This window comes from Entelurus aequoreus, linkage group LG07, assembly GCF_033978785.1.
Source record: "Entelurus aequoreus isolate RoL-2023_Sb linkage group LG07, RoL_Eaeq_v1.1, whole genome shotgun sequence".
NCBI lineage: Eukaryota > Metazoa > Chordata > Actinopteri > Syngnathiformes > Syngnathidae > Entelurus > Entelurus aequoreus.
The window spans coordinates 55,322,536-55,348,612 of NC_084737.1; the positions used below are offsets into that span (position 1 = coordinate 55,322,536).

Consider the following 26,077-nt stretch of genomic DNA (forward strand, 5'->3'; position numbering starts at 1 on the left):
TGTATAAAAAGTGTCACGTCTAAATTCATTTAAATTAAAACAAAGGAAATACCCTCCTAAAAGCCAGCGTCCGTCACAGTTTTTTACATAACAAAGTTGTCTTTCCTGACATTTGTAATTCCGGCAAAAATAAATGAACCACAAACAATTAGGTTGTCTGCAACGTCACATATTAATTAGTCATATTTTTCTGTTGTGTTAGTATTTGTTGTGTATTCAATTTGTAGATAATCAAGCAGGAAGGAAAGGAACAATAGCAAGTATGGTTTTTGACTGTAAAAGGTTGTGGTAACATAAACATTTGCGTGTTGCATATAAAATAGCAATATTAGTAAAAAAAAAAAGCCCAAATTAAATAATTTTCCAAGATGTATAAGTGAGCCTATTGAACTTTTTTGTGGGTAACATGGCATGACATGTGTTGTATTTATTTATTATTGTTTATTCAAAATCCAAGCATATGCATGAGATGTACAGTGGAAACTTGTTTTTTGTTCGCCCCACTTATTTTTGGATTTGGTTCTTCACTAAAAATGCTCACGAATATTTTGTCCCAGATTTCGTTTTCATGGCACTTAAAAAATTGTCCATTTGCATGCTTGAATATGAACTAGTGAAACAAGAAATAAAATGCTTTGTACACTTCAACAGAAAGCTAATTGGACGTGACATGCAACAAAGGTATCAGAATATGGCACGGTTTGATTTTACGCGAATCAGTACCCGGCAGCTGTTACAAGTACTTCGGTCAGTACTTGTAACAGTACCGAATTTGGTACCCATCCCAACTTAGAAGAATAGAATGGAATAGAATAACAGAGAAGTGTGTCATATATTGTTTCCACCGCATTTCACAGTTCAGGGTAGCTTATAAAAATCAGGCTATACAAATCGTAGCTTCGCATAACAAAATAAGGGTTGTAAAAACTAATAAACAACAATAAACTGCATATAGTTATAGACTACGGCTGAGTAAAACCACTCCAAAATAGTTCCACTAATTAGCGTTCGTCAGCACAAAGATGCCCCACAAAAGTTCCTGCATTTCGAAAGCACTTTTTGTTCTTCTCTCTGTTTTATTTGTCTCCATTATCAAGTTTGTTGTAAAAGAAATACACAAGACGTAAACAATATTTATATTCCATATATGCCAATGGCGGGCGTGTGTTTGAAAAATACATTCTAGGAACGCCCCCCTTTTTGTTCAACCAATCAGCGATCGACAGCACAGCCCGCCCCCGAAAATGTTCCTGTTCGCTTGGAGAAGTCCCACCTAGTTAGGAGAAACTCCGAAAGGTTGCTGAAGAACCAAATCAAATCCGGGTAGTTTTTGGTGGAAACACATGGGGAACTTTATTTAGCCTAGTAAATGGGAAAGTTCCTGATAAAGTTCCTGTGGGGGAAATGTGCCTAATCTAAACATTGAAACAGGACATAAAACACTTAAAATGTAAACATAACAAAAGGGCATTAAACCACTTACAATGTAAACATAAGAACAGGACATAAAGCAGCTTTCATCAGTTCATGCTCACAGACTTAGATAGGACAGCTCTAGTCATAGATGAATGGGAAATTTCTTATCAGCAGTTATAACACAACGCTGAGATCTTTTGTTCAGATTGTTCAAAATGGTCCCATCTTTCATTTTATTGTGTGCAGCCCTCATTTTGTACACTTCACAAGATACTGATTTTTTTTAAAATCAGTGTTTTGTTTTTTTAAATATGCCAAATACTGTTCATGCAAAGACTGCATTGGTTTGACATTTTGTGTAAATAGTGCTTGGAGGAATGAATGGTGGATGGAGGGAGTGGTATCCAAAAACCACAGGGGATCCTTGTGTCTTCTCATCTGTGTTTGTCTTTGCTTGTGCTCCAAATCTGCCTCGTCTGAGGCCTCATCCCCCTCATGTATCACAAACACTATTACATAAACGGTATAGACGGTGATTTCCCAGAGTACTATTACTTCCAGTTACTTCTTCATCAGAGCCAGTGAATGAATACAATTGCATGAGTTAAGAGGAAGTTCGTCAGGGAGGGGTAATGGTCTTACTGGTCCCAGCAGTTCCAGTCTTTGGGCTCATGGACTGATAGCATCTCGCTTTGAAGAGATTAGCCAGACGTGCTGGGTGGAGCTCAGTGGGGGTGGACTTGTCCTGGATGTGTGAACTGATTAAGTGGAAGACAGGACGTGGATTCTAGGTGATTGTTGGGGGAAGTGTGTGTTATTTGGGGGTAGGACAGTGGTGGATATACCAAAGACCAAGTGGTACAAATGGAATATATTTAAATACTCCTAATTAGGATATACTTGTGCCTCATCTGTGGTCACCTGATAACCTCCACACGCAGGAGAGGGGGGCAGAGCAGAAAAGAGATGGCAGATCCATCCATCCATCCATTTTCTACAGCTTGTCCCTTTCAGGGTCGCTGGGGGGGCTGAAGCCTATCTCAGATCAACTGGCCTAAAAGGGGGGTCTATTTAAAGGCTAACGTATACAAATGAGTTTTAAGATGGGACATAAATGCTTCTACTGAGGTAGCATCTCTAACTGTTACTGGTAGGGCATTCCAGAGTACTGGAAAACGCTCTATAATCCGCTGACGTTTTTTGGGCTCTGGGAATCACTAATAAACCGGAGTTCTTAGAACGCAGATTTCTGGCCGGGTCATATGGTACAATAGAATCAACAAGATAGGATGGAGCTAGATTGTGGCGACTTGTCCAGGGTGTAACCCGCCTTTTGCCCGAATGCTGCTGAGATAGGCTCCAGCACCCCCGCGACCTCGAATGGGACAAGCGGTAGACAATGGAAGGATGGATGGATAGTAAAACCTTAAAGTCGCATCTCAAGTGCACAGGAAGCCAGTGCAGGTGGTCCAGTCTCGTCGTAATATGATCAAACTTTCTTGTTCTTGTCAAAAGTCGAGCAGCCGCATTTTGTACCAACTGTAATCTTTTAGTGCTAGACAATATGTTACAGTAATTGAGACGAGATGTAACTAACGCATGAATAATGATCTCAGCGTCGGTGGTGGACAAAATCTTAGCGATATTACGGAGATGAAAGAAGGCCGTTTTAGTAACACTCAATGTGTGACACAAACGAGAGAGTTGGGTTGAAGATAATACCTAGATTCTTTACCGTGTTGCTTTGTGTAATTGTTTGGTTGTCAAATGTTAAGGTGGTATTATTAAAAAGGTGTCAGTGTATAGCAGGACCGATAATCAGCATTTCCGTTTTCTTAGCGTTGAGTTGCAAAAAGTTAGCGGACATCCATTGTTTAATTTCATTAAGACACGCCTCCAGGTGACTACAATGTGGCATGTTGGTCAGCTTTAAGGGCATGTAGAGTTGGGTGTCACTGTTAGAGATGATACTCGAAACCGGTTTTCCCGGTTGTTCGATAAGAAAAGAACCGAGTCCTCGGACTCGAATCCCTTTTTGAGAACCGGTACCCGTTATCGAGACCACTATAGTAAAGAAAAAGAGTTGGTTCTTTATTCGAATCCCTCGGAACGAATCCCATCCCGACCAGAAATGCCCCTTGAGACATCACAAGAATTTACGTCACGTAGCTCAGTCATTAGGCGCAGATAGGGAAAGCAGGAAAAACAATGGAATAATAAAGTTCAAAACAAAAGGTATAATCCAATGAATAACTTTACTGAGAGATTTAAACAGGGTACAAACACATGACGAACACTTTTACGACCAACCGGAAACAGCAACCAGGCTAGCAACGCACCTCCTTTACGGCAGCTGTCACAACGTTCTTAAAGCAACCGCAGCACATACATATATATACAACATATATGACATCTCCCTTTTTTAACTTTTGTTTTTCTTTCCTTGTAAACAAAACAAAATCACACTGTATATGTGTTGTCTGTCTAATTATAAATAATGCAGACGAGGCGTGTTGGCTGAGTTCTTGACGTTTACTTTCACAGGTGACGACATCCAACAACACTTTTCGGGGCTACCGCGCATGCTCGTCACTCCCGTTGCATGCTGGGTAGTGTAGTTGTTATATTCTCATAACATCACATATTTCCCCCTAAAAAGAAAGATTTTAACTCAATAAAGTGTATTTCTTTTTTTAGCTTTAACTTTTCATTTTTTACCATTGTAACCACATTTGCAAACAACTTTTCTCTTCATAGAATTTTCTTTCAATAAAGAAATAAAGTGCAAAAATGTCAAAGCATCATAACAAACAGTTATGTCAAATAGCAGCAGAAGTGCACTTTTTGGAGAGCTGTATTATTTTCAGTTTTCTGCCCAAGGGACTGATTTTATTTAACACTATATTATTATTTATACACATATAGTGATCACAGAGACAGCTTGTTTTTGTGTTACTGTATATATTTGTTTTTCTGAAAAATCCCACTTAATATACTTTGGGTAACAACAGTCAATATTTATTTATTTTATTTTATTTTTTTAGCGGGGTAACAGTCAATATTTATTTATTTATTCGATTATTTTTTTTTAATATAATAAAAGTGAGCTTTTGTTAAACCAAATATTGTGTGTTTTTTTCCATATACAACAACCTATCTGGACTCGATAAGAGAATCGATAAGGAATCGGTTCGATAAGAGGATTCGATAATAGGCTCGAACTCGATAATTTCTTATCAAACATCATCCCTAGTCACTGTAGAGTGCCAGGCCAAGAACCGAACCCTGTGGAACTCCGCACGTTACCTTAACATACTCCAAAGTCACATTGTTGTGGGAAACACACTGCATCCTGTCAGTAAGATAGGAGTTAAACCAAGAAAAGGCTAAGTCTGACATACCAATTTGTGTTTTGATACGTTCTAATAAAATGTTATGATCGAAGGTATCGAAGCAGCGCTAAGATCAAGTAGCAGCAACATGGATGACGCAAAAGCATCCATCGTTAGCAATAGACCATCAGTCATTTTTGCGAGTGCTGTCTCAGTAGAGTGATTTGCCCTGAAACCGGACTGAAAGGGTTCACAGAGATTGTTAAACGCAAAGTGTTCATTTAGATGCTGTGCAACAATTTTTTTCAAAGATTTTTGAGATAAAAGGAAGGTAGTTTACCATTAGGTCAGGATTGAGGTTAGGTCTTTTGAGCAGAGGATGAATAACCGCTTTTTTAATGCTAGGGGAACAGTGGAAAGGGATAAGTTAATAATATTTAGCACTGATGGTCCTAATATTAGAAACAGCTCTTTGATAAGTTTCCCAGGAAGTGGGTCAAGTAAACATGTTGTTTGTTGTTCCTCTAATGTTATTTCAGTTTCAGAGAGACTATTTTGGAGAGCAATATCCGTCGTACATGCATTCGTATGTGTTAAAATAGAACCCAGTTGTAGCTGGGACGCCTTGTCTTTAATCTCCTTTGCAATTAGTTAAATTTTCTTCTTAAAGAAATTCATAAAATCATCAGCCGAGTGGGTGGAGCTACTGGGAGGAGTCCCTTGTTGGGTTAGCGATGCTACTGTACTGAACAAATATTTAGGATAGTATTTATTGAGGCGGATGAGATTGGAGTAGTATTTAGCTTTAGCTAAGGTAAGCGTGCGTTTATAAGTTATTAAACTATCACTCCATGCTTGATGGAAAACCTCAAGTTTAGTCGCACGCCATTTGCGTTCCAGCTTTCTACATGATAGTTTAAGGGCTCTGGTTTCTTCTGTAAACCAGGGGGTACGCTTTTTAGGGACCTTTTTTAGCTTTAGCGGTCCTATACTATTAATGGTGTCCCGCAGGGCATAGTTAAAGTTGTTGGTGAGGTTACCGATAGAGCCCACATAATTTTGGAATGCCGCCATTACCGAAGGCAGTAGGCCAGCAAGAGTCATCGTTGTGACAACATTAATGTTGCGGCTGCTAAAGCATTGGTCATTAGTAGCTTGAATTGTTGTTTGGACTGCTTTTGTGAATATTCCGTGACAAGAATGAACGCCAAACAAATTCCTTGGACTGACAAGCAATTTTTAATCAATGTAATTCGCAATTGTGAAACATATGGACATTTAAAAAATATAAAAGTTTAGGTACTGTTAAACCATTAATAGTAACATAAGATAGTGTAATAGAATAGAATAGAGACATCGGAATAGACGCAACAAAGTAATCTGTTACTCTCTGAAACATTTCACAAGGCGACCACAACATCAAACCCTTGGTGGTCCCAGTGTGTGTGTGTGTGTGTGTGTGTGTGTGTGTGTGTGTGTGTGTGTACTCCCACGTACACACTATCACCCTCTTAAAGAAATGGTGAGAAAAACAAGCGTTTGGTGGTGTGGGGGTTGACACCTTTGATGTGTGTGTGCTGCAATTGTCTTCCACCAAACACCTTCTACGCCAAATGGTAAGAAACCTTTTAATTAGCCTACTTCCTCAAACTACTACAGCTACTACTACTCGATAGTGTTTCATGTTTACCAGGAACATTTATGTTAATATACCTGATGATTTTACATTAATACATACATTCTCAGGGAATGGAATCAATCGCAACTGGACTGTTCAGATTGTCTTAGAAGAAGTTTTGCCTCTCATCTGAGAAGCATTCATCAGTTAATGCTCACAAAATGTCTCCTAAGACAATATGAACAGTCCAGTTGTGATTGAATCAATGTTTTGGGAATACAATGACCTGGATGAATTAAAATATTCAGACATCAATACCTGAACATAATGATGGCGTGATCTATTAATATGAACGGTTGCCATATGTTCCTGGGTCTAAATAACCAGAAACATAATATTAAAATACTGTACAATGGCGGCAGTACAGTATTTGGGACGGTGTGGCGCGGTTGGCAGAGTGGCCGTGCCAGCAACCTGAGGGTCCCTGGTTCGATCCCCACCTTCTACCGATCTCGTCATGTCCGTTGTGTCCTTGAGCAAGACACTTCACCCTTGCTCCTGATGGATCGTGGTTAGGGCCTTGCATGGCAGCTCCCGCCATCATTGTGTGAATGGGTGAATGTGGAAATAGTGTCAAGGCGCTTTGAGTACCTTGAAGGTAGAAAAGCGCTATACAAATATAACCCATTTACATTTACTCCAAGCAGTAACTTTATTTCGGGAACAGTTTCCGCAGAACATGTAGTTCTGTCGTGAAGATCCTGCAGTGAAAAAGGGGCTATAGTCAAATAGACACACACACACACACACACACACACACACACACACACACACACACACACACACACACACACACACACACACACACACACACACACACACACACACACACACAGGCCTTGATGCGGGGGACAATATTGGGTTGTATGTGCGATCATCATGGTATTGGTTATCCCTCATTGCTTTGAATGTAGACTTTATGTCTTTGTATTAGGCCATGTCAACACAAAGCTAAATATTTTTAAAAAACTCACACTTTTCACTGTGTTTTGACCTCTTGTCCACACGCAAACGCATGCTTTTGTCCGTTGAAAGCGCACACTTTGCTCGCACAGTGCTGGCCAGGGTGAAGAGTTTCAAAACTCTGTCTTTAGTGTGTGCATGTTGACGGCTTAAACAGGGAGTTGAGGCTTGTCCACATCTGATATCACAATTGTTTGCTGTTATTTTCAAATATTAATGCACTGCTTCTCAATTATTTGCTAATATGCCACCCCTAGTGGAAGAAAACATTTCCTGTCCGCTACCTCTCCACCGCGACTATAAATAATATAATTTGTCTATAGCATTTTTATAATTACACCTCTGTATAGCACTGTATCCCTATCAACATTAAAGTAAACAAAAAAGAAATACATATAACTGACAAGAATAACTATTTTTCACATTGTTTATTAGCCTCTAACAGAAAAGATTTAAAGTGCATCAATTTGCCCGAAAAAAAAAATACAAGTCCTTATTTAAACTATAGACATTTTGTGAAGGACTTGAACCACTTGATACTGAAAAATACAACTAAATAAACTCCCAAAAAATCATTAACACAAATTGATCAGTAACATTAACTCAGGAGCACAATATAAAAAGTATTATAACCTACAAAACAAAAATTAATAAAACAAGTTGTACTGATTTCCATTTTATAAATAAAAATGAGGAAGTCAGGATTAATGGCTACAATGAGCTTGTTTTGTAGTGCACAGCTTTTCGAAGCGGGGTTCAAAGCATGATCCTGCGTGATACCGATAAAGCATGTTCCCTGGGCATGTTTGTGTGCCATGTTGTTCCAGACCACAGCAAACGTTACCCAGCTTGCAAAGATTGTAATAAATTCATTAGAAGAAGACAGGCTGCCGTTTCCTTAAACTTGGACACACGCATCTATACCTTTGGTCATTCTGAGCCAGTAATTTCCAGAAGTTATCTCATCTTGTGAGAAGCCTCCGTTTTACCAATGATTTCCAATGTTGCAAAAATGTGTAGAATGAAAATTACAATACAACATTTCTGTCAACGAAGATTTGCGTCAGCCTTTGTTAGTAGGTTAATATAGCTCTTACATCATGTGTTGCCTTCATTATAACACTTATATAAGGCTTTTAATTTTCTCCAGCTCCAGACAGATTTTTTTAAATTATTTTTGGTCCAGTATGGCTCTTTCAACATTTTGGGTTGCCGACTCCTGCTTTATGTCATGCAATAATTTGTGCATTTCAAGCACAAAGTCTGCTTTCCTGTGCTCAGGGACCCTCCTCGGCAAAAGCTGACCAATCACAGCTCTGCGGTATGGGTTTTGGGGGTTGGGTTTGCGGGTGCATGCGCAGGGAGAGGAGCAAGACAGCGTCGCTGACACAAGTTACATGACGCAAGAGGACGTATCGTATGTAAAAGCCTAAACATACGACTATATTTTCACTCTACATCAGGGGTGGGCAATTATTTTTTACCGGGGGCCGCAAAAGCAACCCGAGCACTGCTGGAGGGCCACACGACAATATTTCAATTAAATTTTGCTCAATATTATTTTTTACATACCGTAAGATAAATAATAATGATGATAATAATAATAATAATTAATAGTAATACTAATAATTTAATTTAACCTAACTTAACTTTATACAAAAGCAGATTGCTTTTGATGGTTTTATTTTTATCACTGTTTTACACAACACTTCCTGATGTATTATACAATGCAATAATGTCCATTTCTGCACAGGGTTAATTTCTGTCACTTTATCCTGCAATATCCAACATTTTTCCCCATCAGATTTGGACAACCATCTGTTGTTAAAAATCGTTTTTAATCATATTTATTTATATTGTTTTTTATATGTAATTATTTTTCTTTTTATTCAGTCATTGGTGGAGCTAAGGATAATATTTGAATATTGTTTTTAATATTGTTGTGCAGCACTTTGGAAACATTTTGTTGTTTAAATGTGCAATATAAATAAAGTGGATTGGATTGGATTGTCACACCTGTCAGCTTGTCCCATTTCAGTCCTAGCATGTCCAAACACGCATTTACCTATGTGAACAAGTCATTACCTGTGGTTGTCTCTTTAATTGACTGCATGGCTGCCAGCTCCTCCGTGATTTGAAGAAGATGAGCAGCTGGGCGGTGTCACGTACATCGCAGCTCTCATCCAATTAAAGCCAGCGAAAAACAGTCCAAGTCTCCGGGCATACAGCGCAACAGAGTCCAATAAGCACTCCTTATTAAACTCTCCGTCAGAAAACGCCTTACTTTTTCTGGCGCTTTTGTGAGAAATGACGAAACTTGTCCTGACAGCTGCATCTCTAGGGGTGTGAACTTGTTGGGTCCTACTACTACTACTACTTACTACTGAAAGTCCTACTTGGCAGTCCATGTCTTGTTGAAAACACGCCATTCGTCATCAACTTTTCTCTTTTCAGCGTCTCATCACTTGTCGCTGTGCACCTTCCCTCACAGGTTACACCCGGACATACACCCATAAATAACACTTTTCAAAATAAAAGTAGCACAGTTGTATTGCGCGCACGACATAGATGTTTTTTAAACTTTATTTTGTAATTTGTGATTGCGCTGTTCAATTCCCCTCACAATCGCACACACGCATACGTCCACACGGAAGTAATACAAATAACGCTCTTCAAAACAAAAGCAGCACCGTTGTATTGCACACTCGACATAGATACTTTTTAAAATGTATTTTGTATTTTATGATTGGCCTCACGTGGGCCGGACAGGGATGCGGGCCGCAGAATGCCCAGGTCTGCTCTACATTGATGAAAAGACGCTTCAATAAGGGCTTTGAACGAATGAAACCTCCAGCTGATGGGACAACTTTGACATGCCAGACATTTTGGTTTGTGTCATCACTAAAGTGCGACATTATCTCAAGTTTTTAACCCCAAGAACAAGAACTTATTTACTCATGGGTAAGTTTCATCTTAATGCAGCGAGAGGCATGAGTGCCTGTGCCTCACACCACACCCAGGCGAAGAAAAAACCCCTCCAACATGTTTCCAGGGCTCCATGTAATGTGCGCTGATTTTGAAGATATTGTACACTTCAATGCACAGATAATACATCTCTTTATTGATGAGCAGATGCTTTATTATGGCACCAGTGTTGGATTCGGTTTGTACAGCAACAGATGCGTGCGCTTCAGGTGATCAAAAGAAAAAACGTCCACAATGTTTCCCGGGTTTTGTGTAAGTGTGGACTGATTTTAGAGATAATGTACATGTTGTCGTATGTCTATTATAAAACAATTATCATTATAACATAAAAATAAGCGAAAAGTCACCAGATCAGTTGTGGCTGCTTTTAAGGGCTTCTGATTGGACAAAATGTGCATGACAGCATGTTAATGTGATTTTGTGTGGACAGGGAATATTTTAAAACTACAATCCAGTCTAATGCTACCGGTATGTCTACACTAAGCCGGATAACCCCTTAAACGAATAATTATTTAGCATAAGCCCCGTTTCAGCCACACTAAACCAGCATTTAAGGTCCCCCTCCTCGGACACATTTTTACACGGGTAAGTGCGCCTTGTATTTCTTGAATCTCCTGCACTTAGCTTTGTATGGACTCATTGATCGTTTACAAACTGAGTTCGGAGAGGAAGTGAAGCCAGAAAGACCGCGCCCCACAGCGGAAGTGACGTCAGAAGGAACGCACCACAGCCAGCTTCATAATAAAGCGGTTTTGTAACTCGGAGCTAACCACTGGAAATATGGAGGCGAGTCATCCAGACATGCCCGTGTTTCTCATTTTTGTACATGTACAGACGCTTGTGGAAATCACACATGAATACCTTAAGAGAAAGCGATTGCAGCTATTTCAGATACAACACTTCTCAGACGGCAAGAGAACTTTCGAATTTTGAGATCTGCTGTGACTCTACTTAGTGAAAAACTTTGTCCATTTGTCAAAGGAGAGTCAACGAGAATGCGGGCTCCCGTGGATGTGATCAAAAAGGTAGCGTGTGCTTTGTGTTACCTGGCCGTCAAGGGAAGACTAACTACGGAAAACGGCAAATGCTTTTGGACTGGCAAAGCAGACTGTATCAGTTATTGTCCGCCATGTATGTCGCGGACTCAACGTCTAGGTCCAGAGTATGTAAAGTCACCAAAAACGAATGGACAATGAAGGTGAAGGCAAAAGAGTGAGGAGTGTCCTGACCAGCAATCTAGATCCCTAAATTGATTGTTGTCAAATGTTCTTTGTCAAATTGTGTACTTTCGTGTCCAATAAAGATTTGATTAATTTATGATGTATCAGGTGTGATTCACTACAATAGGGCCCCAAAGCACACTGGATTCCAGTTAATTGAAATACCACAACACTGGATATTGTTCAGATAAGTTACATTTAAGAACTTGCACACAAAGCAACACTGGAGGTGACTATGACGTGCGCATTTTCCGTGCATGCCTACTAGGTTGCGTTGAGCCGGCAGACGGAGGGGGGCGGGGGTCTTAAACGGTGGCATTGTTGTGTGTGGACACGGATAAGGTTAGGTGGTATTTACCCTGGATAACCTTGTCCGGTTTAGTGTAAACAGGGCCTAAGATTTACTTTTTTTTTAGCTCATCCTCCCCCAGGGTCTAGCTTTTTCCCACCTTTTATGGGGCGCCATAGTGTCGAACCATCAGCGTTCCTCTTCTGTAACCCTGTACAGTGTTTGTTTGTCTAATCTTGAACGGGTTTGTTGTACAAATCCCGTTTCCATATGAGTTGGGAAATTGTGTTAGATGTAAATATAAACGGAATACAATGATTTGCAAATAATTTTCAACCCATATTCAGTTGAATATGCTACAAAGACAAGATATTTGATGTTCAAACTGATAACCATTTTTTTTGTGCAAATAATCATTAACTTTAGAATTTGATGCCAGCAACACGTGACAAAGAAGTTGGCAAAGGTGGCAATAAATACTGATAAAGTTGAGGAATGCTCATCAAACACTTATTTGGAACATCCCACAGGTGAATAGGCAAATTGGGATTAGGTGGTTGCCATGATTGGGTATAAAAGTAGATTCCATGAAATGCTCAGTCATTCACAAAGAAGGATGGGGCGAGGGTCACCACTTTGTCAACAAATGCGTGAGCAAATTGTTGAACAGTTCAAGAAAAACCTTTCTCAACCAGCTATTGCAAGGAATTTAGGGATTTCACCATCTACGGTCCGTAATATCATCAAAGGGTTCAGAGAATCTGGAGAAATCACTGCACGTAAGCAGCTAAGCCCGTGACCTTCGATCCCTCAGGCTGTACTGCATCAACAAGCGACATCAGTGTGTAAAGGATATCACCAAATGGGCTCAGGAACACTTCAGAAACCCACTGTCAGTAACTACAGTTGGTCGCTACATCTGTAAGTGCAAGTTAAAACTCTCTTATGCAAGGCGAAAACCGCTTATCAACAACACCCAGAAACGCTGTCGGCTTCGCTGGGCCTGAGCTCATCTAAGATGGACTGATACAAAGTGGAAAAATGTTCTGTGGTCTGACGAGTCCACATTTCAAATTGTTTTTGGAAACTGTGGATGTCGTGTCCTCCGGACCAAAGAGGAAAAGAAGCATCCGGATTGTTATAGGCGCAAAGTTGAAAAGTTGTGGGGGTGTATTAGTGCCCAAGACATGGGTAACTTACACATCTGTGAAGGCGCCATTAATGCTGAAAGGTACACACAGGTTTTGGAGCAACATATGTTGCCATCCAAGCAACGTTACCATGGGCGCCCCTGCTTATTTCAGCAAGACAATGCCAAGCCACGTGTTACATCAATGTGGCTTCATAGTAAAAGAGTGCGGGTACTAGACTGGCCTGCCTGTAGTCCAGACCTGTCTCCCATTGAAAATGTGTGGCACATTATGAAGCCTAAAATACCACAACGGAGACCCCCGGACTGTTGAACAACTTAAGCTGTACATCAAGCAAGAATGGGAAAGAATTCCACCTGAGAAGCTTAAAAAATGTGTCTCCTCAGTTCCCAAACGTTTACTGAGTGTTGTTAAAAGGAAAGGCCATGTAACACAGTGGTGAACATGCCCTTCCCCAACTACTTTGGCGCATGTTGCAGCCATGAAATCCTAGGTTAATTATTATTTGCAAAAAAAAAAAAAGTTTATGAGTTTGAACATCAAATATGTTGTCTTTGTAGTGCATTTAATTGAATATGGGTTGAAAAGGATTTGAAAATCATTGTATTCCGTTTATATTTACATCTAACACAATTTCCCAACTCATATGGAAACAGGGTTTGTACTTATGGAAACGGTCATAAGACTGGAGAGGCGTTTTTAAAGTGTCTGTGTTCACGTGAATACGGCCTAAAGATAAAGCAAAAACAGATTGATGGACACCCCCTAAAAGACTCCCTAACCCCTTCTAGTTAAAATGAGCCTAGAAGCTGCAAAAGTCCTCTTTTATCCTTTACAAGACAGAAGATGGTTTAAAGGTGTTTGTAAATAACAACACAATATACGTTTAATGAATATAGGTGAGGAGACATCTGGATGTGTGTGTGGGTACACTTTACAAGCATGTCTGCTGCAAGCATGCATGACTTGATGATTCCCATGAGAGATGTGTGCACCCTCAGAAAGACAGCTGTGCACATCAACATCGAGCTTTGTGTGTGTGTGTGTGCGTGTGTGTGTGTGTGTGTGTGTGTGTGTGTGTGTGTGTGTGTGTGTGTGTGTGTGTGTGGGTGTGTCACATGGAATCACTCACAGTCCTCCTCTCATGTATCCCCCCAAACCGTGTTTGCAAGTCGAGATTATTTGCAATACGAGACAGGGTCACTAATCACTGAGCTACGGGTGTTTTAGAATATTCAACCATTCAATTAAGAGAAGTCTGATTCAATTATCAACCTCGCAGTCAAATTGTCGGACATTAAATCCCCCTCCTCCCTTCATCGGAGGGAGGCGAGTTAAATACTTGAGACCCCACGTGGACAGCGGGTGTGTCGGGAGGATGTTTCAAGATGAAGGACACCATCTCCGGCCCCGGTGAGACTAGCCCGAAATTAGACTCGCCCTGAAGGTGTAGTTTGCTTGGGCGGGAGGCCTCCCTCACTGCTCTCCTCTGGCAAAGTTAATGATCCTCCAGCAGGTTCACACACAACAAATGTGTTACGACTTTTACTTCCTCAATTTAGTCAAGTCTTCTCGGCGCTTTGCCAGAGCCAAGGACCCCACTAAACTATTGAATCTCTACTGTATTTATTTGTTCATCGGAGTGTTTTAGCCTTTTGAGTTGGAAAAAGTTGCAAATGAAATGTGTTTTTTGGTTATTTTCAATGAAGGACTGTATTACTTTTAACTTTTTTGCACGGGCTATGTTTACATCCATTTGATGTTACTTATACACTCAGAGACTAGCCATTCTATCGTACTACATGCCTTTTTCGCTCTAAATAAAAACCCCACAATGCCATAGATTCGACTGATCGTCAATTTTGGGCAAAATCTAACGAATCCAATTCGACTATGAACATTCTTTGTTGAAGCGATTCATACACTGAGATATAGATTCCAATACATACATGGTGTTTGGGAAGTTAAAATCAAGGCTGCCTTTTGGGTGGTCCCTGTTATACACAGAAGTGGAAATGAAAACAAAAACACAATTATGGGGTCCATCACAGTACCTATGCTTTAGACATTTTTCATGCTGGCTAATGTAATTTCGTCCACTCTATTACACATCTTACAAAAAGCATGAGGATGTTTGACATGCCTGCTCTGAAGACTTTAGGTAAGGCAACCCGTCAGACTGCCTGTCAATTTCCAACTTACCAAGGGTACTATTTATCAGTGGAGAGAGTGTCTAGTAGCCAGGTAGGATGGACAGGCTTACTTAGACTTAGTTCCTCCCATTCCTGTTGGAACATTGGGCGACGAGTCCCCTCCATTTGTTCCGGTCACTGGCGACCCTTCTTGCTCCATACCAGCTGACTCCCATCTCTCTCAGGTCTTCCTTGGCTGTTTGTCTCCACGTCTTCTTTGGCCGTCCTCTCTTCCTCTTTCCCCCTTCTGGCACCCAGTCCATTGCCACACTTGCCGGTCTCTCTTTTGGCAGTCGGAGTACGTGTCCAGCCATTCTCCTTCTCATATCAGAGACTATATCAGACAATGGTGCTACCCCTGCCCTTCTCATCACCTCTTCATTGGTGATGTGGTCTCTCCATGAGATCCTCAAGATGTATCTGAGGCACCGTCGGTGGAAGACATCCAGCTTGTTTGTAATGGTTGATGTCTTCATCCATGTCTCACAGGCATAGGTCACTGTAGGGATGACCACTGACATATAGAGGCGCAGCTTGGTGGACGTACTGATAGATTTTGATGACCATATATTCCGGAGGCGTTGGAAGACTCCTGCAGCTTTTCCGATTCTGGTCTGTACATCCTTTTCTGCGTCTCCAGTGTTTGAGATGTTGCTTCCAAGATACGTGAAGTTCTCAACGTACTCTATGCCTTGTTCGCCTACGGTGAGCAGTGGAACGTTATGGTCTTGTGCAACGGTCATGGCCTTGGTCTTCTCTTGGCTTATACGTAGGCCGACTTTTTCCCCTTGCTCATGCAGATTGTTAGTCAATTTTTGGAGTGCAGCGTAGGAATGGCTAAGCAGAGCCAAGTCGTCCGCAAAGTCCAGATCCGCCAGTCTGCCCCCTCCCCACTTAATGCCGAGGTTTGCTCCGACGACAGACTTCCTCATGACAAAGTCTATGACAATGATGAACAGTAAGGGAGACAAGATGCAACCTTGTCTTACCCCGGTCACAATGTCAAAGTCGTCGGTTGTCCTGTTGGTGGTTTTCACTCGACAGGTGGAGTTATGGTACAGGGCTCTGAAGATGTTGACGTACTTTAATGGTATACCGTATAGCTGGAGGATCTGCCACAGTGATTCCCGGTGGATACTGTCGAAGGCTTTCTTGAAATCGATGTAATTGATGATGAGGGGTGTCTGGAGTTCTTGGCACTGTTCTATGATGTTGCGAAGAGTGAAAATCTGTTCCGCGCAGGACCTTCCCTTTCGGAAGCCGGCTTGCTCTTCCCTTAAGATGTTATCTACCTCGTCTTTTAGGCGTTAGAGCAGCACACTACAGAAAACCTTGCCTGGGATTGACAGCAGTGTGATGCCCCGCCAGTTGTTGCAGTCTGCGAGGTTTCCCTTCTTTGGCAGCGTCACTATAACCCCCCGTCTCCAGTCAGCAGGGACCTCTTCGGCATGCCAGATCAAATTGAACAGGTGCATGAGGCTCTCCACGACCACCTCTTGACCGTGCTTCAGCAACTCAGCAGATACCTCGTCGAGTCCTGGTGCCTTGCTGTTCTTGAGGCTCTTGATTGCTTGGGCAACCTCGGTCCTGGTTATCTCTTCTGAGGTGACTGTCAGAGTTGGGGCTGGTGTTTCCCGATCAAAAAGAAAGAGAGTGGGAGGTGTTGGCTGGTTGAGAATCTCTTTGAAGTGCTCCACCCACCTTGCCTCCTGTTCCTCATCGCTTAAGAGTGCCCTGCCATCCCTGCTCTTGATAGGCACCCCGGTGCTGCTCCTGGAGCTGGTTAGCTCCCGCACAATCCTGTAGAGTGTTTTAGTGTTGTTTTTCTCTGCTGCCTCTTGTGCTTCTTTTGCTTTCTCCTCCAGCCGCCTCCGTTTGTCTTTCCTGCAGCTCTTTTTTACTTCCCGGTCCAGGCATCTGTACTCCTCGTCTTTCATCCTCCAGCATCGGAGCCTCCTCTTCTGTTCTCTTTCCATCTTTGCCATCTTCCTTTCGTCAATCAATTTCCAGGTCTTTTCCGTTATCCATCTGTCCTTGTTGGTGCCCCTTCTTCTGCCTAGAACTGTTTCCGCAGTCTCAGTGATGGCACGGGAGAACAGACTCCACTGCTCCTCAATGGAAGGATGTGGTGGTACCTCAAGCTTCTTCCTCAACTCCTCACAGTAGCTTTTTGACAGGTTGGTGTTCTTAAGCTTTTCCACTGCGTAGGGTCTCTTGGGCTGCATTTTTTGCACCTTTTTCAGCTTCAGCCTGATTTTACCCACCACAAGAAAGTGATCTGAGCCTACATCTGCACCCCTGTGTGCACGAACGTCTAGCAGTGACGAACGCCATCTTGTGTTTATGCATATGTAGTCCAGCTCATTTCGGGTTCCGCCCCCAGGTGAAACCCATGTCATCTTATGGATCTGTTTGTGCATGAAAAACGTGTTGCCAATGCTGAGGCCGTTTGTGCTGGCTAGCATCAACAGTCTCTCCCCGTTGTCATTGGTAGAGCTTGCAGACCCGTGTGGTCCCACTGTGGCATTGAGGCCCCTTCTGTCGCCATCCACTTTCGCATTTAGGTCTCCAATCAGCATCTTGATGTCGTAGCTGGGGATCTCATCAAGCACAGCTTGGAGCTGGCTGTAGAAGGCATCCTTGTCCTCTTCTGAGGCAGCCTCGGTTGGGGCATAGACTTGCACGATGGTGACTTTGGCATGTCTAGTATAGAGCCTTGCTGTGATGATGCGCTCATTCACCGGTTTCCATCCCACTAGCGCTTGCGCCGCACAGTTGGAAAGGATGATCCATGGGTATGGTGGTCTTGCTTCCCAGAGAAAAGAACGGTTGCTCCATCAATCACGAGGCGCCCCTGCCCAGTCCACCTCATTTCACTAACGCCTAAGATGTCCAGGCGATAGTCCCTCATAGTCTTCAGCACCTGGTCCATGCGCCCACACTGGAACAGTGTTCGCACGTTCCAGGTACCTACTCTGGTGTTGGTTTTGGTTTCGAAGATCGGGGTCGTCAGGGGTCGGGCTTCCTGCTGGATTTCACCCGGCTCCGTCATGGATACATCCAAGGATGCGCCCTCTCTTCTCTGCCGCAGTGTACCGGAATCGCTCCTTCTCGTCGTTTCTGTAACATGATGATTTTTTACGGGGTGGGGTTGTTAACCTCACGCCCAACCCCCAACCTGGAGGACCGGGTGCTGACTTTTGTCTGGCCTCTATCCCGAAACCTGCCCGGCATGGTTAAACCTGCCAGGGGTGTGATCCCCCGCCGGTATAGCTTTCAAGGGTCATTGAGACACGCAAGACTCTCCACCACGGCAAGGTACCAGCACAAGGAGGATGGACAGGGCTAATGTAATAAAATAATTTAAGTAGATTTGAGGGTAGTTGGAGGTTTAAGACAATAGATTGCAGTAATGTATAAGCTATTGAACACTACACAGAGTAGTTTGGGAAGCTACTCATTAAACCGGCACATTGGAAGTGTCAGGATGTTGCCCCACCGTCTGAATTAAGACCAACAAAACTAAAGACAAGTTTCTGTTTTTGAGTTAATATATCAAGATATTATAGTTTCTCTTCTCACTCCATGTTTTTTGATTGATTGAAACTTTTATTAATAGATTGCACAGTACAGTACATATTCTGTACAATTGACCACTAAATGGTAACACCCGAATATGTTTTTCAACTTGTTTAAGTCGGGGTCCACGTAAATCAATTCATGGTACAAATATATACTATCAGCATAATACGGTCATCACACAAGTTAATCATCAGAGTATATACATTGAATTATTTACATTATTTACAATCCGGGGGTGGGATGTGGAGGGGGGTGGGGGTACGGACGGGGGGGTTAGGTTTGGTTCATATCAGCACTTCAGTCAGCAACAGTTGCATCATTAGAGAAATGGACATTGAAACAGTGTGGGTCTGACTTGGTAGGATATGTACAGCGAACAAGTGATGTATCATGTTGTAATTGTATGCATGTTCGTAATAAACTCAAATCATGGTAAATGGTAAATAGGTTGTACTTGTATAGCACTTTTCTACCTTTCTAAGGAATTCAAAGTGCTTTGACACTATTTCCACATTCACCCATCCACACATTCACACACTGATGGTGAATGTGATTCACACTGATTGTCATAACCATAACCACGCAGGGAATCTGCGGCAAGAAAGAAAGACGGCGCAACCACACTAGTTATGAGAGTAGCGTATGTGTGTGTGTGCTCCTTTAAGAATGGCAGTGTATTGGGTGAGTGAAGTGAGTGGAAGAGTGAGGAGAGCGAGTTGTAGCACGCAGCAGTAGTGGCGACTGGCAAATGTGTCTGGTTGTGTCCTGTACTAATAAAAATAAAGGGACCAAATTGTCACAAATCGGTGGCCTTGTCATTAAGACCCTAAAGCGGAGCCTAGCAGACCCATTATCGGGTAAATTGAAATGTGTTACCACCGACGAAAACATCGGCACTGGAGGGAACGTCTCCCCTGTGCTCCTTGACTAAGGTCTGCGACTGGGAGCCAAGCAGCAGGAAAGATTTTGTCATTTATACTGTTACGTGATTGGTTGTTAGCGTGTCCCTCCCATTGCTCAGTGACACTTCCTGTTTTCTGAGTTCCCAAAGCGTGAGTAATTTCATGAAACAAATCTTGCTTCATAATTTCTGGTTTCTTCCGACCAAAAATATAAATATACATCAAATATTTTATCAAACGCATTTTATATTCCATCCATCCATCTTCTTCCGCTTATCCGAGGTCGGGTCGCGGGGGCAGCAGCTTAAGCAGGGAAGCCCAGACTTCCCTCTCCCCAGCCACTTCGTCCAGCTCCTCCCGGGGGATCCCGAGGCGTTCCCAGGCCAGCCGGGAGACAGTCTTCCCAACGTGTCCTGGGTCTTCCCCGTGGCCTCCTACCGGTCGGACGTGCCCTAAACACCTCCCTAGGGAGGCGTTCGGGTGGCATCCTGACCAGATGCCCGAACCACCTCATCTGGCTCCTCTCGATGTGGAGGAGCAGCGGCTTTACTTTGAGCTCCCCCCGGATGGCAGAGCTTCTCACCCTATCTCTAAGGGAGAGCCCCGCCACCCGGCGGAGGAAACTCATTTCGGCCGCTTGTACCCGTGATCTTGTCCTTTCGGTCATAACCCAAAGCTCATGACCATAGGTGAGGATGGGAACGTTGATCGACCGGTAAATTGAGAGCTTTGCCTTCCGGCTCAGCTCCTTCTTCACCACAACGGATCGATACAGCGTCCGCATTATATTATATTTTATATTGATATCTATTATGTGTCTCTTGCGATATATATTGATATCTTATTATTGACCCAGCTCTAGTTTCCAGGATTTTACAATAAGACAAGAAACAGTGGCAAGGTTAGTAAAGTAACAGAGTTGTAGTCAATCAAAGTTTACTTATATAGCCTTTAATCACAAATGTCTCAAAGGGCTGCACAAGCCACAACGACATCCACGGCTCGGATCCCACATCAGGGCAAGAAAAAAACGAGGAACCTTGGAAGGGATGAGGTGGATGAGATTGTAGTATTAATTAGTTTTAGCTAGGGTAAGAGTTTGTTTATACGTTTTTAAACTATCACTCCATGCTCGATGGAAAACCTCAAGTTTAGTGGCACGCCATTTGCGTTCAAGCTTTCTACATGATAGTTTAGGGAGCTCTGGTTTCTACTGTGAATCAGGGGGGACGCTTTTTAGGGTCCTGTTTTAGCTTCAGCTGTGATATACTACCGATGGCGTTGCGCAAGGCATTGTTAAAGTTGTTAGTAAGGTTATCTATAGAGCCCACATTATTTGGGAATGGTTCCATTACTGAGGGAAGTAGTCATAGTTGTTACAGCATTAATGTTGCAGCTGTTAATGCATTGGTTATTAGTAGCTTGTTGACAATAAGTCAGAACTTTGAATTTTATAAGGTAATGATCGGACCATAACTTTGGAGGTGGTGACATCCCAGACAAGGACTATCTATTGTATTACCGTTGCGATGTTTGGGTTCACTTATTTATTGTGTAAGACCACAGCTATATATTATAGTCTGGAGCGCCACGCACGGAGTGTCTGACGGGGTATTCATATGGATTAATGATGTTAAAATCCTTAATTATAATTATATTATTTGCGTGCGTCACTAGATCAGCGAAAACTCTGAAAATTCACTGATAAAGTCCAAATAGGGCCCAGGGGGGCGATAGATAACAGCTAACAAAAGAGGTAGCGGTGTGACAGACCTCATAGTAAGCACCTCAAATGATTTATATGTATTACTTAGGTTAGGGGTAAGGTTAAGGTTTTCATGGGTTATTAATGCAACCCTCCACCCCTTTTAAGGAGACAGGCAATATGTGCACTCGTATAGTTCAGAGGAGATGCCTCGTTAAGCGGGAAAAATGTATCTGGTTTTAGCCAAGTTTAGCTGAGACCAATGACATTAGGATTGTTGTCTCTAATGACCTCATTAACTAATAACAATTTGGGAGACAATGATCTGATGTTTAAAAAGCCCATATTAGAGGTAGTAAGCTGTTTTGAGGCATTTTTGTTAATGGTATCCGTAGCACTGATAAAAATAATGTTAAAACAATTAGAAGCACACAGATAAAAAGATAGAAATATTTGTTTTGTAACAAACTACGTTCTCAGACAGACCCAACTATGTGTTTGTACAAAGTGTTTGTGGCGACTTAAATCTATTTGTAGCGATTGTAAAATTGCTTTCATTTTGTTAAGTATTTAAGTGTTTTTAGCTAAGTCAATCAATCGATCAATCAATGTTTATTCATATAGCCCTAAATCACAAGTGTCTCAAAGGGCTGCACAAGCCACAATGACATCCTCGGTACAGAGCCCACATACGGGCAAGGAAAAACTCACCCCAGTGGGACGTCGATGTGAATGACTATGAGAAACCTTGGAAAGGACCGCATATGTGGGTACCCCACCACCCCCCACACCCCCTCCCCTCTAGAGGAGACCGAAAGCAATGGATGTCGAGTGGGTCTGACATAATATTGTGAAAGTCCAGTCCACAGTGGATCCAACACATCAGCGAAAGTCCAGTCCATTGTGGGGCCAGCAGGAAACCGTCCCGAGCGGAGACGGGTCAGCAGCGCAGAGATGTCCCCAACCGATGCGCAGGCTAGCGGTCCACCCCGGGTCCCGACTCTGGACAGCCAGCACTTCATCCATGGCCACCGGACTTGTGCAACTCCCCCTCCACAAGGGAGAGGGGAGCAGAGGAGAAAAGAAAAGAAATGGCAGATCAACTGGTCTAATAAGGGGGTCTATTTAAAGGCTAGAGTATACAAATGAGTTGAAAGATGGGACTTAAATGCTTCCACTGAGGTAGCATCTCTAACTGTTACCGGGAGGGCATTCCAGAGTACTGGAGCCCGAATAGAAAACGCTCTATAGCCCGCAGACTTTTTTTGGGCTCTGGGAATCACTAATAAGCCGGAGTTCTTTGAACGCAGATTTCTTGTCGGGACATATGGTACAATACAATCGGCAAGAAAGGCTGGAGCTAGACCGTGTAGTATTTTATACGTAAGTAGTAAAACCTTAAAGTCACATCTTAAGTGCACATGAAGCCAGTGCAGGTGAGCCAGTATAGGCGTAATATGATCAAACTTTCTTGTTCTTGTCAAAAGTCTAGCAGCCGCATTTTTTACCAACTGTAATCTTTTAATGCTAGACATAGGGAGACCCGAAAATAATATGTTACAGTAATCGAGACGAGACGTAACGAACACATGAATAATGATCTCAGCGTCGCTAGTGGACAAAATTGAACGAATTTTAGCGATATTATGGAGATGAAAAAAGGCCGTTTTAGTAACACTCTTAATGTGTGACTCAAACGAGAGAGTTGGGTCGAAGATAATACCCAGATTCTTTACCGAGTTGCCTTGTGTAATTGTTTGGTTGTCAAGTGTTAAGGTGGTATTATTAAATAGATGTCGGTGTCTAGCAGGACCGATAATCAGCATTTCCGTTTTCTTAGCGTTGAGTTGCAAAAAGTTAGCGGACATCCATTGTTTAATTTAATTAAGACACGCCTCCAGCTGACTACAATCGGGCGTGTTGGTCAGCTTTAGGGGCATGTAGAGTTGGGTGTCATCAGCATAACAGTGAAAGCTAACACCATATTTGCGTATGATGTCACCTAGCGGCAGCATGTAAATACTAAAGAGTGCAGGGCCAAGAACCGAACCCTGGGGAACTCCGCACGTTACCTTGAAATAGTCCTAGGTCACATTGTTATGGGAGACGCACTGCATCCTGTCAGTAAGATAAGAGTTAAACCAAGACAAAGCTAAGTGACATACCAACACGTGTTTTGATACGCTCTAATAAAATATTATGATCGACGGTATCGAAAGCGGCGCTAAGATCAAGAAGCAGCAACATAGATGACGCATCAGAATCCATCGTTAGCAATAGATCATGAGTCATTTTTGCGAGGGCTGTCTCCGTTGAGTGATTTGCCATGAAACCGGATTGAAAAGGTTCACAAAGATTGTTAGACACTAAGTGTTAATTTAGCTGCTGTGCAACAATTTTTTGGAGAATTTTTGAAATAAACTGAAGGTGGGAGTCGGTAGTCGGTAGGATACTCACTTGGGACTCCCAAGTGAGTATCCAATCACAACATAAGGCCAGCTAAAAGGCCTTACTGACAACAACTCGTGATCTGATTGGCTATCGCAATTGTCTATCGACTCTCTGTGTTCATTACTCACAATGCACAGACGCCTGCATTGTTGATTCTGAAGGCCTTGGGCAGATTTCATACAGCATGGCAACATAAGCTAGCTGAATTCTGATTGGATACAAACTCTAACCTAAAATCAACAGCACTGGAAGGAGCATAATATGACATGAAGAGAATATGACTACATTTATATATTATGGGAAAGTAAATAAAAAAATACTTTTATCTTTAATTATGATATCTGGTTATGTTAGGGCAGCAGAGAAGGCCTTGCTGGCCCTGACGGCACACCACTGATATATATATACATATATATACACACATGTACATATGTGATGGACCCGAGTGGTGGTATATTTAAAATCTAATAAAAATGTTGCTAAAAACAAATATAAAATATTAAGAACCCAATGAAGTGAGAGCAGCTGCCCAAAATAAGGGAAGATGATTTTGCTTGTTCACAATTTATTACAATATAGCTAAAACCAGTCCAGTTGACAACGCTAAAAATATCCTTATTGTGAGGGTACAGCCGCGACAGGCTTAGGGGTTCCGTGTCCTGGCTCCACCCACTTCCACGGCGTCCTCCTGCACACACAATTAACACGGAGGCAGGCCACGGGGATAAAATCTTTTAAAACCAAGGAGACGCTCTCCGGGCTGACGCCACACTTACACGCAAGGCAGGGTTTCCTCTGCCCTTGCTGTAGTTCCACTTCGAAGATTTGGGTACGCCCACTCTCCTCGCCAGTCGGGACCTACGTGGCGGTACTCGTCCCATCTCGGTCGCTCTACTGGTCGCTCCCGGGGGTCGCCGCAGGTCTCTGGGTAATCGCCCCCTGTCCACAGGACCACACAGCCAGCGTACAACGCACGAGCCCGCAAGCCCACAGCCCAAGGCAGTTGGTTGCCCCCACAGATCCACAACAAACGTCACTTACTTCCGAGGCAGAGTTTCCTCTGCCCCTGCGTGTTGTGGGCGTCTTGGGGTTCACTCCGGTAGCCTGCGGGGTCGGCTGTGTAGTCCGGGGGTTCCTTCCCAGCCTGTGCGCGTCCCCCCCGGTCGCTCTCGGCAAAGCCGGTCGATCCTCTCCCGTCGCTTCCTCCTGCTGCTCCTCGTCCCTTCCTTCTCCTATCGCTCTCCTGCTGCTCCTCGTCGCTCTTCCTTCTCCTGCTGCAGTCCTTTTAAATGTGCAGTCTTAATGCTCCACAGGTGTGTCTAATTTCAGGTGCCGTTCGATTGGGCACCTTGGTTACTAGGGGCAACAAGCTAAAAGGGGCGAGTCTTAAAATGCCAGCAAAGTCCACAAGGTGTAAAAACATGCAATTAAAAATACAATCAAATTCTAAAGTATAAAAACATGCAATTAAAAATACAATCAAATTCTAAAATGTTAAAACATGCAATTAAAATCCACAGCAATAAAACACTATAAAACATGCATGGCAATAAAACATGAAAAATAAAATCCCCTACTTGTGTACCATCACACATATATACATACATACATCTATATATCCAACATAATAAGGGGGTAAAGGCTTAACAATATATTTTTTAACCAAACAACACAATAACATTACAGCAAGCTTAAATGTCAACACACACACACACACACACACACACACACACACACACACACACACACACACACACACACACACACACACACACACACACACACACACACACACTCGCACACACACACACACACGCACACACACAAACATTTTGTTGGCTAAGTAGCTAAAACACTAGCTCAAAGTAGTTGTCAAGTAACCCTAAGCTGTACAGTGAGACTGTGAGAGTTTTGACACTTTTAAGGCGTTTCTGATCACACAAAGTGATCTCTGCCACAGGTATGACAATTGTGAAAATAAACACGTCAGAAGTATTGCTTGCCGTCAAAGCTTTTCGAAATGTGTGTAAATGTGTGTGCCCGTGTGAACAGTATGTGCACAGGATGTGACATAGGCCCCGGATAAGGTTATCCAGGGTAAATCCCACCTAACCTTATCCGTGTCCACACACAACAATGCCACCGTTTAAGACCCCCGCCCCCCTCCGTCCGCCGGCGCAACGTGACCTACTACGCATGCGCGGAAAAAAC

The 26,077-nt window shown here is 42.7% G+C and overlaps 1 protein-coding gene across 2 annotated transcripts in view; it reads left to right on the forward strand.

Annotated features, from left to right (window-relative positions):
* Positions 1-26,077, forward strand: part of nid2a (nidogen 2a (osteonidogen)) — a 158,424-nt gene that overhangs the window by 16,766 nt on the left and 115,581 nt on the right. The gene's annotated exons all lie outside the window — the stretch shown is intronic.